The sequence below is a fragment of the Scyliorhinus torazame genome, chromosome 4 (assembly GCF_047496885.1).
Source record: "Scyliorhinus torazame isolate Kashiwa2021f chromosome 4, sScyTor2.1, whole genome shotgun sequence".
NCBI classification, from domain to species: domain Eukaryota; kingdom Metazoa; phylum Chordata; class Chondrichthyes; order Carcharhiniformes; family Scyliorhinidae; genus Scyliorhinus; species Scyliorhinus torazame.
In genome coordinates, this window is record NC_092710.1 from 142,709,484 (window position 1) to 142,722,458 (window position 12,975).

The window sequence follows — 12,975 nt, forward strand, 5'->3', positions numbered from 1 at the left end:
TAGCTAACACCCTCTAGACCAGGCAACATTCTGGTAAAAGTTCTTTACACTCTCTCCAAAGTATCCACGTTCTTCTGTTGTGTGGCAACTGGAACTGCACGCAATATTCCAAATTAAAATTTTATACAACTGTAACATGACCTGCTAACTCTTGTACTCAATGCCTCGACCAATGAAGGTAAGCATGCCATATGCCTTCACCTGCATTGCCACTTTCATGGAACTATGGACCTGGAACTATGGACCTGAACGCCCATATCCTTCTGTATGTCAATATTCCTAAGGATTCTGCCATTTACTGTATAATTCACAACTGAATTTGATCTTCCAAAATGCATCAGCTCGCATTTGTCCGGATTGAACTCCATCTGCCATTTCTCTGCCCAACTCTCCAATCTATCTATATTCTGCCTTATTCTCTGACAGTACCTTTCACTGTCTTCAACTCTACCTATCTTAGTGTCATCTGAAAACTTGCTAATCAGACCATCTACATTTTCCTCCAGATCATTTATATATATTACTAACAACAGTGGTCCCAGCACTGATCCCTGTGGCACACCACTAGTTACAGATCTCCATTCTGAAAACTCCCTTCCACTGCTACGCTCTGTCTCCTGTTGCCAAGCCAGTTCTTTATTCATCTAGCTAACACACCCCAAATCCCATGTGACTTTACATTTTGTACCAGTCTGCCACGAGGGACCTTGACAAATGCCTTACTAAAGTCCATGTAGATGACATCCATAGCCTTTCCCTCATCAATTAATTTTGTCACCTCCTCACTAAACTCTATCAATTCTCCACTTGGAGAAGATCAAATACACCATACAAGATCGGAGGAAGGCTTCCTTAAAGCATGGGGGCAATTTGTCGGCCTGTTCCAAGATCTGTTCGAGGCCAACCGGAACTAGCAGAAAGGAAAATTAAAAAACTAAAAGGAATACACAACCCAGCGGGAAGGGGGAGGAAGCGAGGAAGGAACCTGAGCGCAATAAAATGATCAACAGAGAGAGAGGGAGAGGGCGCGGAAGAACCCCCCCCCCCCACCACCCACAAGGCAGATGCGTCAGAAGCTCACAGGAGAGAAGGGGAGGAAGCGGGAGTGCCAATGTAGAGGGAGGGGGAGGGGGGGGAGGAGGAAGGAGGCTTGCGCACCAAGACAGACAGTGACAAATTGTAAATAGATACAAGAAAATATTATGTACTGTACAATATTATGTACTGTACAATAACAACAATGTATATAAAACTGGATATAAAAATGTATATAAATTCTGCCTGCCCTGCACTCTAATCAACTGGTCTCTAAAAACCTCCCAAATGCGGATTTACCCTCAAACAGCCACTCCCAATCCACATTCTCCAGCTTTCCAAATTCTGTTGTAGTTAGCTTTCCCCCAATTTAGCACCTTTACTCGAGGGCCATTTTTGTCCTTATCCATGAGTATTCGAAAACTAAGGGAATTATGATCACTATTCCCAAAATGTTCCTCTACTAAACCTTTGGTCACCTAGCAGGGCTCATCCCCAATACTAGGTACAGCAAGGCCCCCTCCCTGGTTGGACTATCAAACACACTGTCTCAAAAAACCCTCTAGGACACACCTAACAAATTGCTCGCCATCTGAACCTCTGGCACTAAGGGAGTCCCAGTCAATATGGGGGAAATTAAAACCACCCAGCACAACAATCCTGTTATTTCACATTGTTCCAGAATCTGACTACATATCTGTTCCTCTGTATCACGCTGGCTGTTGGGAGGCCTATAGTACAATCTCAAGATTGTGATTGCACTCTTCCTATTTGTGAGCATTACCCATAATGGTCTGAATTTCCATTATGACAGAAAGGGTCTCCAACTTACCTGAAATGATAATGAAATTAGTGGGGTGGAATCCAGAGGTCCCACCCATGAATTAGTACCATCATTTAATCCAGGGGAGGGATTAAGTTCAGGGTGTAGTTTGCACATCTGTGGTTCCTGGAGGTAGCTACACATATAAAAGTGCAACTGCCTTCAGTCAGAGCCAATATTTTTAGTGGGCTTGTGGGCTTTACACCTTTCAGGAGAAGAGGTTATTTGGAGAGCTAGGGTACCCTTTTGGATAGGTCCAGGGACATCTTTAGGAGAGGTCAGTTGCCCTTTGGGAGAGGTCAAATGCACCTTGGGAGAGGTTAAGTGTCCTTTGGAATTGTTAAAAGTAGACATAAATATGTATAAAAAGTTGATAAACTCATGGGAACTGGTAAACCGATTAGATCATAGGACAGAGCAACTAGAAGTAGGAATACGTCATTTGGCCTGTTGAGCCTGCTTCACCATTCAAACAGCTTATGGCTAATCTACCTCCAATCATCTTTCCTTGCTATCCCTATATTCCTTGATGTCATTACTATCCAGAAATCTATACTTTTATGTCTTGATCACGCTCAATGATTGAGCATTCACAGCCCTCTGGAGTAGATAATTCCATAGATTTACCACCCTCTTCGTGATTGGAACAGTCAAGCTGTCAAGGGAACTGTAAAGCTGTCAAGGGTTTTAAATCTTCAGACTTTTAATTTTAAAATGCTATCTGCTGTTTAAAATAAAAATCAATGTTTGCTATTTCACTCTGTTGACAAACGCTTGAGGTTTATTATTATAAGATTTGTGCTGCATGAGTGATTTTGCCACCTACCATTATCATAGTGGGGTGCCTGCCAGTTCATAGTTGCAAGTGCTTCTAACGTCTTTGAAGTGAGGCTATGATTACAAATTGTTACTATGATTACCTGTTTTTCAGAGGATTCAGTACTAACAGGCAAATAAATTAAGTGAAAGCGTTTTTATCAATTCAATTTTGTTTAGAATTATGAATTCATCAATAGACATTTAAAAATTTCATTTTCATCTTAACATGGGTTCTGAAGTCTGTTCATAGTGGACACTGGGCAAGTTGGTATGGAGGGTGTAGAGGGAAAAGTTGTGGGTGGGGGTTTGGCATGAATTGGCACTAAGTTGGTATTGGGTTTAAAAGTGACATGGGTGGGTGGAGGGTATAGGTTAGCATGAAGGGCATGAGGGGTCATGGAGGTGTGTGGAGGTCATGAATTAGCACGGATGATGAATGGAGAATGTGTGGGGGAGTGAGGGTGTGTAAAGCATGAGGGCTGGAGGGATGTTTTATTGTAATTCCAAAGCTGGGACAAAGTCCCAGATCACCAAGGCAGGCCTATCACACAGCCAGCCTCTGCACCCAGCAGCCCCTGTGCCTGCCTCTGAACTTTTTCTGGGGCCGGTGGACCCAACTCCAGCTATCACTTGCACCCCAGGAACTGACCGGACCACTTTCGCCTGAGTCGGGTTTGCGAAGCTCAGAATTTTCCAGATTCAGGAACGAACAGAGAGCCTTGGTGTCCTTCTCACAGGTTATTTTTGCACCTAGTTTTTTATCATCAGCAAACCAGGATGAATTATACTCACTCCCTTCATTTAAAATATTAATATAGATTTACAAATACAGTATTTGAGACTGCATACAGCACTAATACTTGTGACACATCATTTTTAAATGGATTGTCGACCTGGAAATGACCCGCTTATTCTTATTCTCTGCTTACAGTTCTTTAAGTAATCCTCTGTCCATGCGAGCATATTAAACCCAACCGCACAAACCCTTATCTTGTGCAAAACCGTTTCATGTGTCACCTTATCAAATGCCTTCTGGAAATCTGGACAGACTTCACTCATTGATTCCTCTTTATCTACCCTTCTAGCTACATCATCAAAGAGCTCCAATGATCCTTTCAAATATGATTTTACTTACATGCTGGCTCTTCCTAATTATACTATAATTTACAAAGCGCACTTTTTCTACTTCCATTGTAACAGTTTCAAACATTTCCCCGCAGGATGGTGCCTGGCTAACTGGCCTATAGTTTGTCTCTCTTTCTCTCCCTCGCCATGCTCTCTGGAATAGCACTGTTTACAGTTACGAGAAAGAAATACTGTTATTTTAATGTTAAAATACATTTTTATATGAGCTTGTGTTTTGGCGTGGCCAACCCACCTACCCTGCACATCTTTGGGTTGTGGGGGTGAGACCCACACAGACACGGGGAGAATGTGCAAACTCCACATGGCGAGTGACCCGGGGTTGAGATCGAAACCGGGTCATCGACGTCATGAGGCAGCAGTGCTAACCAAATTCGAACAAAATTAATCCCCTTAAAGCTTCCTTAATTTTTAAAGTATGAAAGGGTACCTGTTGTCTTAAACACGAGATAGGGAGCCTTCTTTGATAGATGCTCCATTTTAGAAATAATGGTTTTATTTGAAGCTCATTAATTTGAAGAAAGTAAAGATAGTTAGTGAGAAGTTGCAGTTAGTTTATAGAACTGGGAATTTACATATACATCAAGTGAAGGAGATGGGCGCGATTCTCCCAGCCACGTGCCGAGCCGGAGAATTGGCGCAACCGCACCACGCCGCCCCGACGCCGGCGCGTGATTCACCGAGGTGCAGAGAATTGGTGCCATTTGTGTCTGCGCATTTGGCGTGGCACCGGTCGCGGGCCGCTGTACGCGGCGGGGCTGCCGATTCTCCGGCCCAGGTGGGCCGAGCGGCCGCGTGGAAAAAGCAGAGTCCCGCCGGTGCCGTCCTCACCTGGTTGCTGCCGGTGGGAACTCTGCGCGAAGTGTCGGAGGACGGCCTGTGGGGGAGGGAAGGGGGCTCCGTCCCCGGGGGGGGGAGGGGGGGGGCTCCGATGGGGTCTGGCCCGTGATCGGGGCCCACCGATCGTCGGGCTGGCCTCCCCCCCCGGGCCTACTTTGTTGCGTGTCCGGCCCCAGAACCCCCACGCCATGTTGCGTCGGGGCTGGAGCGCTCAGTAAGGCCACCGCGCATGCGTGGGTTGGCGCGTTGCCACTGCGCATGCGTGGGTTGGCGCCGCCCCCAGTGCGCCGGCTGGAGCGGCCTGAACCGCTCCAGCGCCGTGCTGGCCCCCTGTGGGGGACAGAATCGGTACTGCCCGCGCACGTTTCGCACCGCCGTGAAACGCGACGGTGTTCACGACAGCACGGACATTCTGTCCCGCGATCGGAGAATTGCGCCCATAGTAGATGAAATGAAAAATTAAATGTTTTTCTGGCTGGAAATGTTTTAGTAGATTGATCGCTTGCATTCTTAAACGCTGTGATTAATTTGACTTCAATGTCTCTTTGCATATCAAACCACTCTCTTTATGCTATTATTGTATTAAAAACATTTTTTTTGTTGGTTTTCACATCTTATATTTCACAATTCAATTTATAAGTTAGCTTACATATTGCATAACCACGCAAAAAGTAAAATAAAATGACAAAAACAAATAGAAATCAGCACATATATTTACAGGCAATTGTCTTCCCGCTGTGGCTGTTCTCAGCCTACATCTGTCACACTCCCCAGTATGGCCAGAACACGCACTTACAGGTGTCTATTTACAGATTCATTTGGGTTTCAGCTTGCCCTCAAGCCCGTCCCCTCGGCTTTATCCTTTGTCTCTCTCGCATACGTTGTGTGCCTTCACTCCCTCCCCACCCGTTCCCCCCACTTCCCTCTTTCCTTTTCCCCTTTGTCCCGTGGCTTGTTTGTGTCTCCTCCTCCCGGACTTGATTGGCTGTTGGCTACAAACAGATCTTGGAACAAGTTGGTGAGCGGATTCCACGTCCTATGGAAGCCCTCTTCCGACCCCCGGATATTTTCTCCATCTTGAGAAATTACATCAGGTCGGACAGCCAGTCTGCAGCTTTGGGTGGTGCTGCCGATCACCAGCCAAGCAGGATTCTCCGGCGACCGATCAGGGAGGCAAAGGTTAGGGTGTCAGCCACCCTCCTCAGAGAGAGTTCTGGATAATCTGAAACCCCGAAGACTGCCACTTTTCGGCATAGCTCCACCCTCTCCCACAACCTTGGACATAACCTCAAAGAAGGTCATCCTGAACCCGACAAATCTGGGACAGGCCCAGAACATGTGGGTGTGGTTGGCCGGGCCTCACTGGCACCGTTCACATTTGACCTCCACTTCCGGGAAGAACCTGCTCATTTGAGTTCTGGTTAGGTGCGCTCTGTGCACCACCTTTAGCTGTGTTAGGCTCAACCCTGTGCACGTGGCGGTGAAGTTTGCCCTGTGTAGTGCTTCGATCCAGAGTCCTCCCCCTACTTCACTGCCTAGTTCTTCCCCCCATTTTTCCCTTACCTCCTCCAACAGTCGCCCGTACAGTTCCCCATAGTTTCCTTTCCCAGGCCGCCCACATCTAACAGTTGCTCAATTAGCGAATGTCCTGGGGGTATGTTTGTTATTTCCTTACGGAGGAAGTTTCTGACAAATATGTGTCTTGGTTCATTTCCTTTTGATAATTGGAACCTCTCCGTGAGTTCCTCCAAGCTCGCTATTCTATCATTTGTGCACATGTCCCTAATCGTCAGTGTCCCCTTGTTCTGCCTCCACCTTTTGAAGGTGGCATCCATTGTTGCTGGAGTAAACCTGTGGTTGTTGCACATGGGGGCCATAGTGGATATTTCAGTTCATAGTGGACATTTCATTCCCTGTAGAAGGTTGTGAAGGATTCGTTGACCCTTTCCAGTGTGTCCAGTGTGGCGACTAGCCTGCCGCTGCTGTCCCTAATGTATGATTTCCCTCGTGGCTGCCTGCTTTCTCATCTGGTGAGTCAGCAGGTACTGGCTTTATTTCCGTGTTCCTAGAAGGTCCCTATGTCTGGCGGAGTTAGTGCACTGCTTTCCCCGTGGGCAGCAGGTGTCATGTGAGAGTACCTTTAATAAATTGGTGTTTATAAATGGGTGTGTATATAAATATCTGTAGTGACAGTACCTTTAAGAAATGGGTGTTTATTACTGCAGTGATGTCAGAGAGTGGGTGGAGCTGGGCTGTCTGTCAGCTTTTTACTTTCGTTTTAGGCTGTTTGCTGCAGGGTGTGTTTCATTTTCAGAGCTGGATTGCTGCAGTCACAGCCAGAAGGGGTATTAGTCTCTCTCTCTGTAATCTAAAGACTGTAAATCGATCCTTTGGTGATTTAAAACTAATAACTGCTCTCAGTGGTGACTTTAACCTGATGCGCTTCTGTTTAAAGTTTTTTTAAAAAGTCTTAAGGATGTTAAAAGGACAGCTTAAGGATTGCTCGGCTTGTCTCCTATCTCACATCCATGTAATGTGGAGTTTAGTTGGCGATTGCGATTGCGGAGTGCTCCGCTCCCACCATCCCTGGAAGAACCAATTTCCCCACTACAAAGAAGTCGATCCTGGTTTGGACTCTGTGTACCTGGGAGAAGATGGAGAACTCCTTCTCCTCTGTGTGTGTGAACCACCATGGGTCCACTGCCCCCATCTGTTCCATGAACTCGCCCAGTTCCTTTGTCATGTTTGATCTGGGATTTGATCTGTCTGTCTGAGTTAAAGTCCCTTCCCAAGATGAGTCGGTGTGTGTCTATGTCGAGGATTTCTGACATTATCTTTATCCCGAATTCCGCATCATTCCAGTTGGGAGTGTACACATTTACAAGGACCATTGGCGCCCATTTCAGGACACTGCTAACTGTCCCCCTTGGTCCTTAACTGTCCTTGTCACTGTAAATGCTGTCATCTTATTGAGCAGTATGGCCACCCCCCCAGCTCTCGTCCAGAGCACAAATGTCCCACCCAACTCTTTCTTACCTGCAGTCGGTCCTTCTCCCTCAGGTGGGTCTCCTGGAGGAAGATTATGTTGGCTTTTATACTTTTCCGGTGGGCGAACACTTTGGATCTTTTCACTGGGCCATTAAGCCCCCTGAAGTTCCAGGTGACTATTCGATTGGATTGGATTGGATTGGATTTGTTTATTGTCACGTGTACCGAGGTACAGTGAAAAGTATTTTTCTGCGAGCAGCTCAACAGATCATTAAGTACATGAGAAGAAAAGGGAATCAAAGAAAATACATAATAGGGGAGCACAACATATACAATGTAACTACAAAAGCACTGGCATCGGATGAAGCACACAGGGTGTAGTGTTAATGACCCCCATAAGAGGGTCATTTAGGAGTCTGGTGACAGTGGTGAAGAAGCTGTTTTTGAGTCTGTTCGTGCGTGCTCTCAGACTTCTGTATTTCCTGCCCGATGGAAGAAATTGGAAGAGTGAGTAAGCCGGATGGGAGGGATCTTTGATTATGCTGCCCGCTTTCCCCAGGCACCGGGAGGTGTAGATGGAGTCAATGGATGGGACGTGTGATGGACTGGGCGGTGTTCACGACTCTCTGAAGTTTCTTGCGGTCCTGGGCTGAGCAGTTGCCATACCCGGCTGTGATGCAGCCTGATAGGATGCTTTCTATGGTGCATCTGTAAAAGTTGGTAAGAGTCAATGTGGACATGCCGAATTTCCTTAGTTTCCTGAGGAAGTATAGGCGCTGTTGTGCTTTCTTGGTGGTAGCGTCGACGTGGGTGGACCAGGACAGATTTTTGGAGATGTGCACCCCTAGGAATTTGAAACTGCTAACCATCGCCACCTTGGCCCCGTTGATGCTGACAGGGGTGTGTACAGTACTTTGCTTCCTGAAGTCAATTACCAGCTCTTTAGTTTTGCTGGCATTGAGGGAGAGATTGTTGTCGCTACACCACTCCACTAGGATCTCTATCTCCCTCCTGTATTCGGACTCATCGTTATTCGAGATCCGGCCCACTATGGTTGTATCGTCAGCAAACCTGTAGATGGAGTTGGAACCAAGTTTTGCCACGCAGTCGTGTGTGTACAGGGAGTAGAGTAGGGGGCTAAGTACGCAGCCTTGCAGGGCGCTGGTGTTGAGGACTATTGTGGAGGAGGTGTTGTTGTTCATTCTTACTGATTGTGGTCTGTTGGTCAGAAAATTGAGGATCCAGTTGCAGAGTGGGGAGCCAAGTCCTAGGTTTTGGAGCTTTGATATGAACTTGGCTGGGATTATGGTGTTGAAGGCAGAGCTGTAGTCAATAAATAGGAGTCTAATGTAGGAGTCCTTGTTTTCGAGATACTCTAGGACTGAGTGTAGGGCCAGGGAAATGGTGTCTGATGTGGACCGGTTGCGGCGGTATGCGAATTGCGAATATTCTGACAGGAGGTTTCTGTCCCCTGCTCCTGTGTGATCAACCATACTTACCTTGTGAATGCGCCCCTGCATTCTGGAGTTTCACTTTGTTGTAGGGCCATCTGTAGCCATCTGGGATGGCCACTTCCAACTAGGTACAGAGAAACTCGCAAAGCCTAGCGGGTAAAATGGACAAGCCAAGACTCAGGCAGGCTTAGAGCCTGAAATGCATATTTGTAAGCAAGGAGTCCAGATGGTATCGAAACTCCATCCAATTAGCATTGTAATGGGGCCGATTAGCATTTGATGGCCCATCTTCACCAAAACAAAGGACTGGTACTCAAGCAACCGGGACAGTCCCAGACATTTCGGCGCCACTCCCTGTTCAAGGGAAATGCAAACAACAGGGTCAGTGACCTTGGGACATGCCCAGCCATCCAGATCCCCACCCACTTATTGGCTAAGGAATCGAACAGAGTGATCAGGGATCACCCAATTAGTAAGGCCCAAATCGAAGGACCGCCCTAAAGAGCGCAAAAACCCCCGAGTATAAGAAGAAGAGTTTGCCATATGCTCGCTCTCTCTTGGTCCTGGTACCCCGGTCACGGCCATCGCCAAGTACAGCAACACCAGAGGCAAGTACAAGTTCAACGCTCGCTACCAGACGGACGTGCCTAGCTGAGCAGCAGTTACTCCTTCGAACCCGATAGATCCAGAAGCGAACAGCGGCCACTGTTTTCTGACCTAAGCTGGGTGCCCGAAGTTAAGTACAGGTTGTCTTAGTCGATAGGTGTAATTAACTAGTAGTGTTTATGTTGCATGACTAATTGTGTGTAAATAAATTACTCTTGAACTTGAACTAACTAACTGGTGTTTGGCTCTTAGATCGATAGCTGTTAAAACTTGTGGTGGTATCATTTGATACCTGGCGACTCTAAGCATTAGGACATAGATGACCCAGAAAGAAGGGCAAATTCACTGATTGCAATAATTGGAACAGAGCCACAGAAAAGACAAGTAAAAGAAACTCGCAACACATCCAAGATGGCTGCCATCTATGTTTATGCCAAGTGGGTGTGCTCCTGCACTCTGGGTTTACCCTTTGTTTCCGGCCTTGAGCTTTGGCCTGTGGGCTCTGTCCACTTCTGGGGATATGGGAAACTTTCCCTTCCAACTAGTTTTCCTAGCATCTGGGCCATGTACTCCATGAGGTTCTTATCCTCGGTTCCCTCCGGTATGCCCACAATGCGGAGATTCCAGCAGCGCAATCGATTTTCTTGATCCTCGATCATCCCCTTATTGTCCCTTGCGTCGCCACCATCTCTGTCTCCAGCGAGGTGATCCAATCATTCTGATCGTCTCTTCCTGCATCTCTAACTGGCTTTTTTAAAGCCTCTTGCAGGGTGACCAGCTCCTCCGCTAATGCCACTTTTACCATTGCCATCATTTCCAATTTGATGGCATTCTTGAGCTCCTGAAGTTCCTGCCTTAGGAACTCCCTCCATTCGGTGGATATGGTCCGGTGGTCCATCCTGCTCCGGTGTGGCCGGCCTTTGCCATCTCTTCAGCCCCTAGAGTTGCTGCTTGGCTTGTCTCCTTAGTTGACGTGGTGCTGGAAGAGAGTGACGTTTTATTCCCGGATTTAGCAGGCCATTGGATTAAAAATACCTAAATCCGTGTTTCCAGGAGGTGAGCCACATTTTGTGCGTCCGTTTAGCACGATCCCATCACCAGAAGTCCTTTATGCTGTTATTATTAATCTTAAATCTAACATTTCCTCCAAAAGATTATGGGCGGGATTCTCCCAACGGGAGTCTAAGTGCCGACGCCGGAGTAATAACCGCAGTGTTTTACTTGTGCGCCGGCACCCGTTCCCAGACCGCTATTCTCCCCCTCTATGGGGCTAGCAGGGCGTCACGTGATTTACGGGGGCGGGGCCTCGGTGCGGCGTAAAAGACGTGGCGCCTTGGGTCCCGCGCATGCGCAGTTGGGCCGGCGCCAACTAGCGCATGCGCGGTGGCCGTCCTCCCCCAGGCCGCCCCGCACAAACATGGCAGATGGATCCAGGCTCGCCGGCGGAAGAAAGGAGGCCTGCCGACAGAGAGGTGGGCCCGCCGATCGGTTGGTCCCGATCGCGTACCAGACCACTCCGGAGGCCCCCCCCCCCGGGAACGGAGCCCCCCTCTGCCCCCCACAGGCCCGCCCCCCAAGCCTTCGCGACGAGTACCCGCCGGCAGCGACCAGGTGTGGACGGTGCCTGCGGGATTGGGCCGTTTACGCGCGGCCGCTCGGCCCATCCGGGCCGGAGAATCGCCGCTCGCGACGATTCCCCGAGCGGCCCGGCGCGATTATCGCGGCGCTGGTTTCGGATGGGGGGGAGAATCACGTGCGGGGTTGGGGAGGTGTGGCGCGATATGCGCGGCGCCCCGCCGATTCTCCCACCCGGCGGGGGGGGGGGGGGGGGGGGGGCGGGGGTGTGGAGAATACCGCCCTGTTTCTCTGACAAAGAAACATGCTCAGGTCCATAAGGGGGCAAATAATCAAAGCTGATACTCAGGCCCCCCAGTATCACCCTAGTAAATCTGCACTGCACCTTTCAGTGGCTTCAATATCCTTTATATGAATGTGTGGCCAAAAGCAACAAACATGTTCTACCTTCATCTCCTTGCTGTTATAATGTCCTACCTGCAGTTCTGCTTTTAAAAATGTAATCCACATCTCTTCCTCAATTCCATTGAGAATACTATCTAATTAGGTGATTTTCCATTCTGTTTGTTTCCGCAAAATACATGATTAAATGAACTATATTTACCAGTCATGAACATTTACCTAACTCACATTTATCCTCCTGTTTTCATCTTTACCATTTGCTCTGCCTTTTAATTTAACTGTTCCAGAAAATGCTGATATTCCTGTGCTCAAATCATTTATGCAGACGGAGAAACAAAAAGTCGTAACACAGGTTCTTACAACACACTCATCTGAGAAACACCAATTTACATTGATCCATTTATCCATGTTACCATTACCCTTAATTTCCTTAATCTTTGAAAAAAATCTCTTATAAATGCTTCTTGAAAGTCTATATCCACTACATTTCCCTTCTGTATATATACCGGGCAGCACGGTAGCATTGTGGTTAGCACAATTGCTTCACAGCTCCAGGGTCCCAGGTTCGATTCCCGGCTTGGGTCACTGTCTGTGCGGTGTCTGCACGTTTTCCCCGTGCGTGCGTGGGTTTCCTCCGGGTGCTCCGGTTGCCTCTCACAGTCCAAAGATGTGCAGGTTTGGTGGATTGGCCATACTAAATTGGCCCTAGTGTCCAAAATAGCCCTTTTGGGGTTACTGGGTTATGGGGATGGGGTGGAGATGTGGGCCTGGGTAGGGTGCTCTTTCCAAGAGCTGGTGCAGACTCGATGGGCCAAATGGCCTCCTTCTGTACTGTAAATTCTATGATTCTATGATATGCTCAAACATTTCCCTGAAGAACTTGATTAGTTTAGAGAAGCATGAACTGTCCTTTGCAAGCTCACATTGACTATCCCTAATTAGCTCATGGCTTTCAAAGAGTTCATTAGTGATCTCTTATCTTGTCTTGCAGCTTGCCTGTTCCTTGATTTCCTCATAACATACTGACTTGGAAACTGTCGAAGTGAACTATGTGAACTGCTCCCCATTCTGACCATTATTACTGTTTGTTAGCCGACTCTCGAAACAGTGTTCCAAATGTATTATTTTTGCAAACCTATTTGAATTGTCTACAAATGTCTTTTCTGTCTTATTCCTTACTGTTTGATGGTCTGTAATACCATCAAATATTGGTTCACAGCAGTTGGTGTTTTCAGTTTAATTCAGTCTGAACACGACCTTCGATGATGTCCTAGAGTATGGTGGGTAGCA

At 47.6% G+C, this 12,975-nt stretch overlaps 1 protein-coding gene across 3 annotated transcripts in view; it reads left to right on the forward strand.

Moving 5' to 3' along the window:
• colec11 (collectin sub-family member 11) overlaps window positions 1-12,975 on the forward strand; it is a 51,174-nt gene that overhangs the window by 5,132 nt on the left and 33,067 nt on the right. The window lies entirely within an intron of this gene.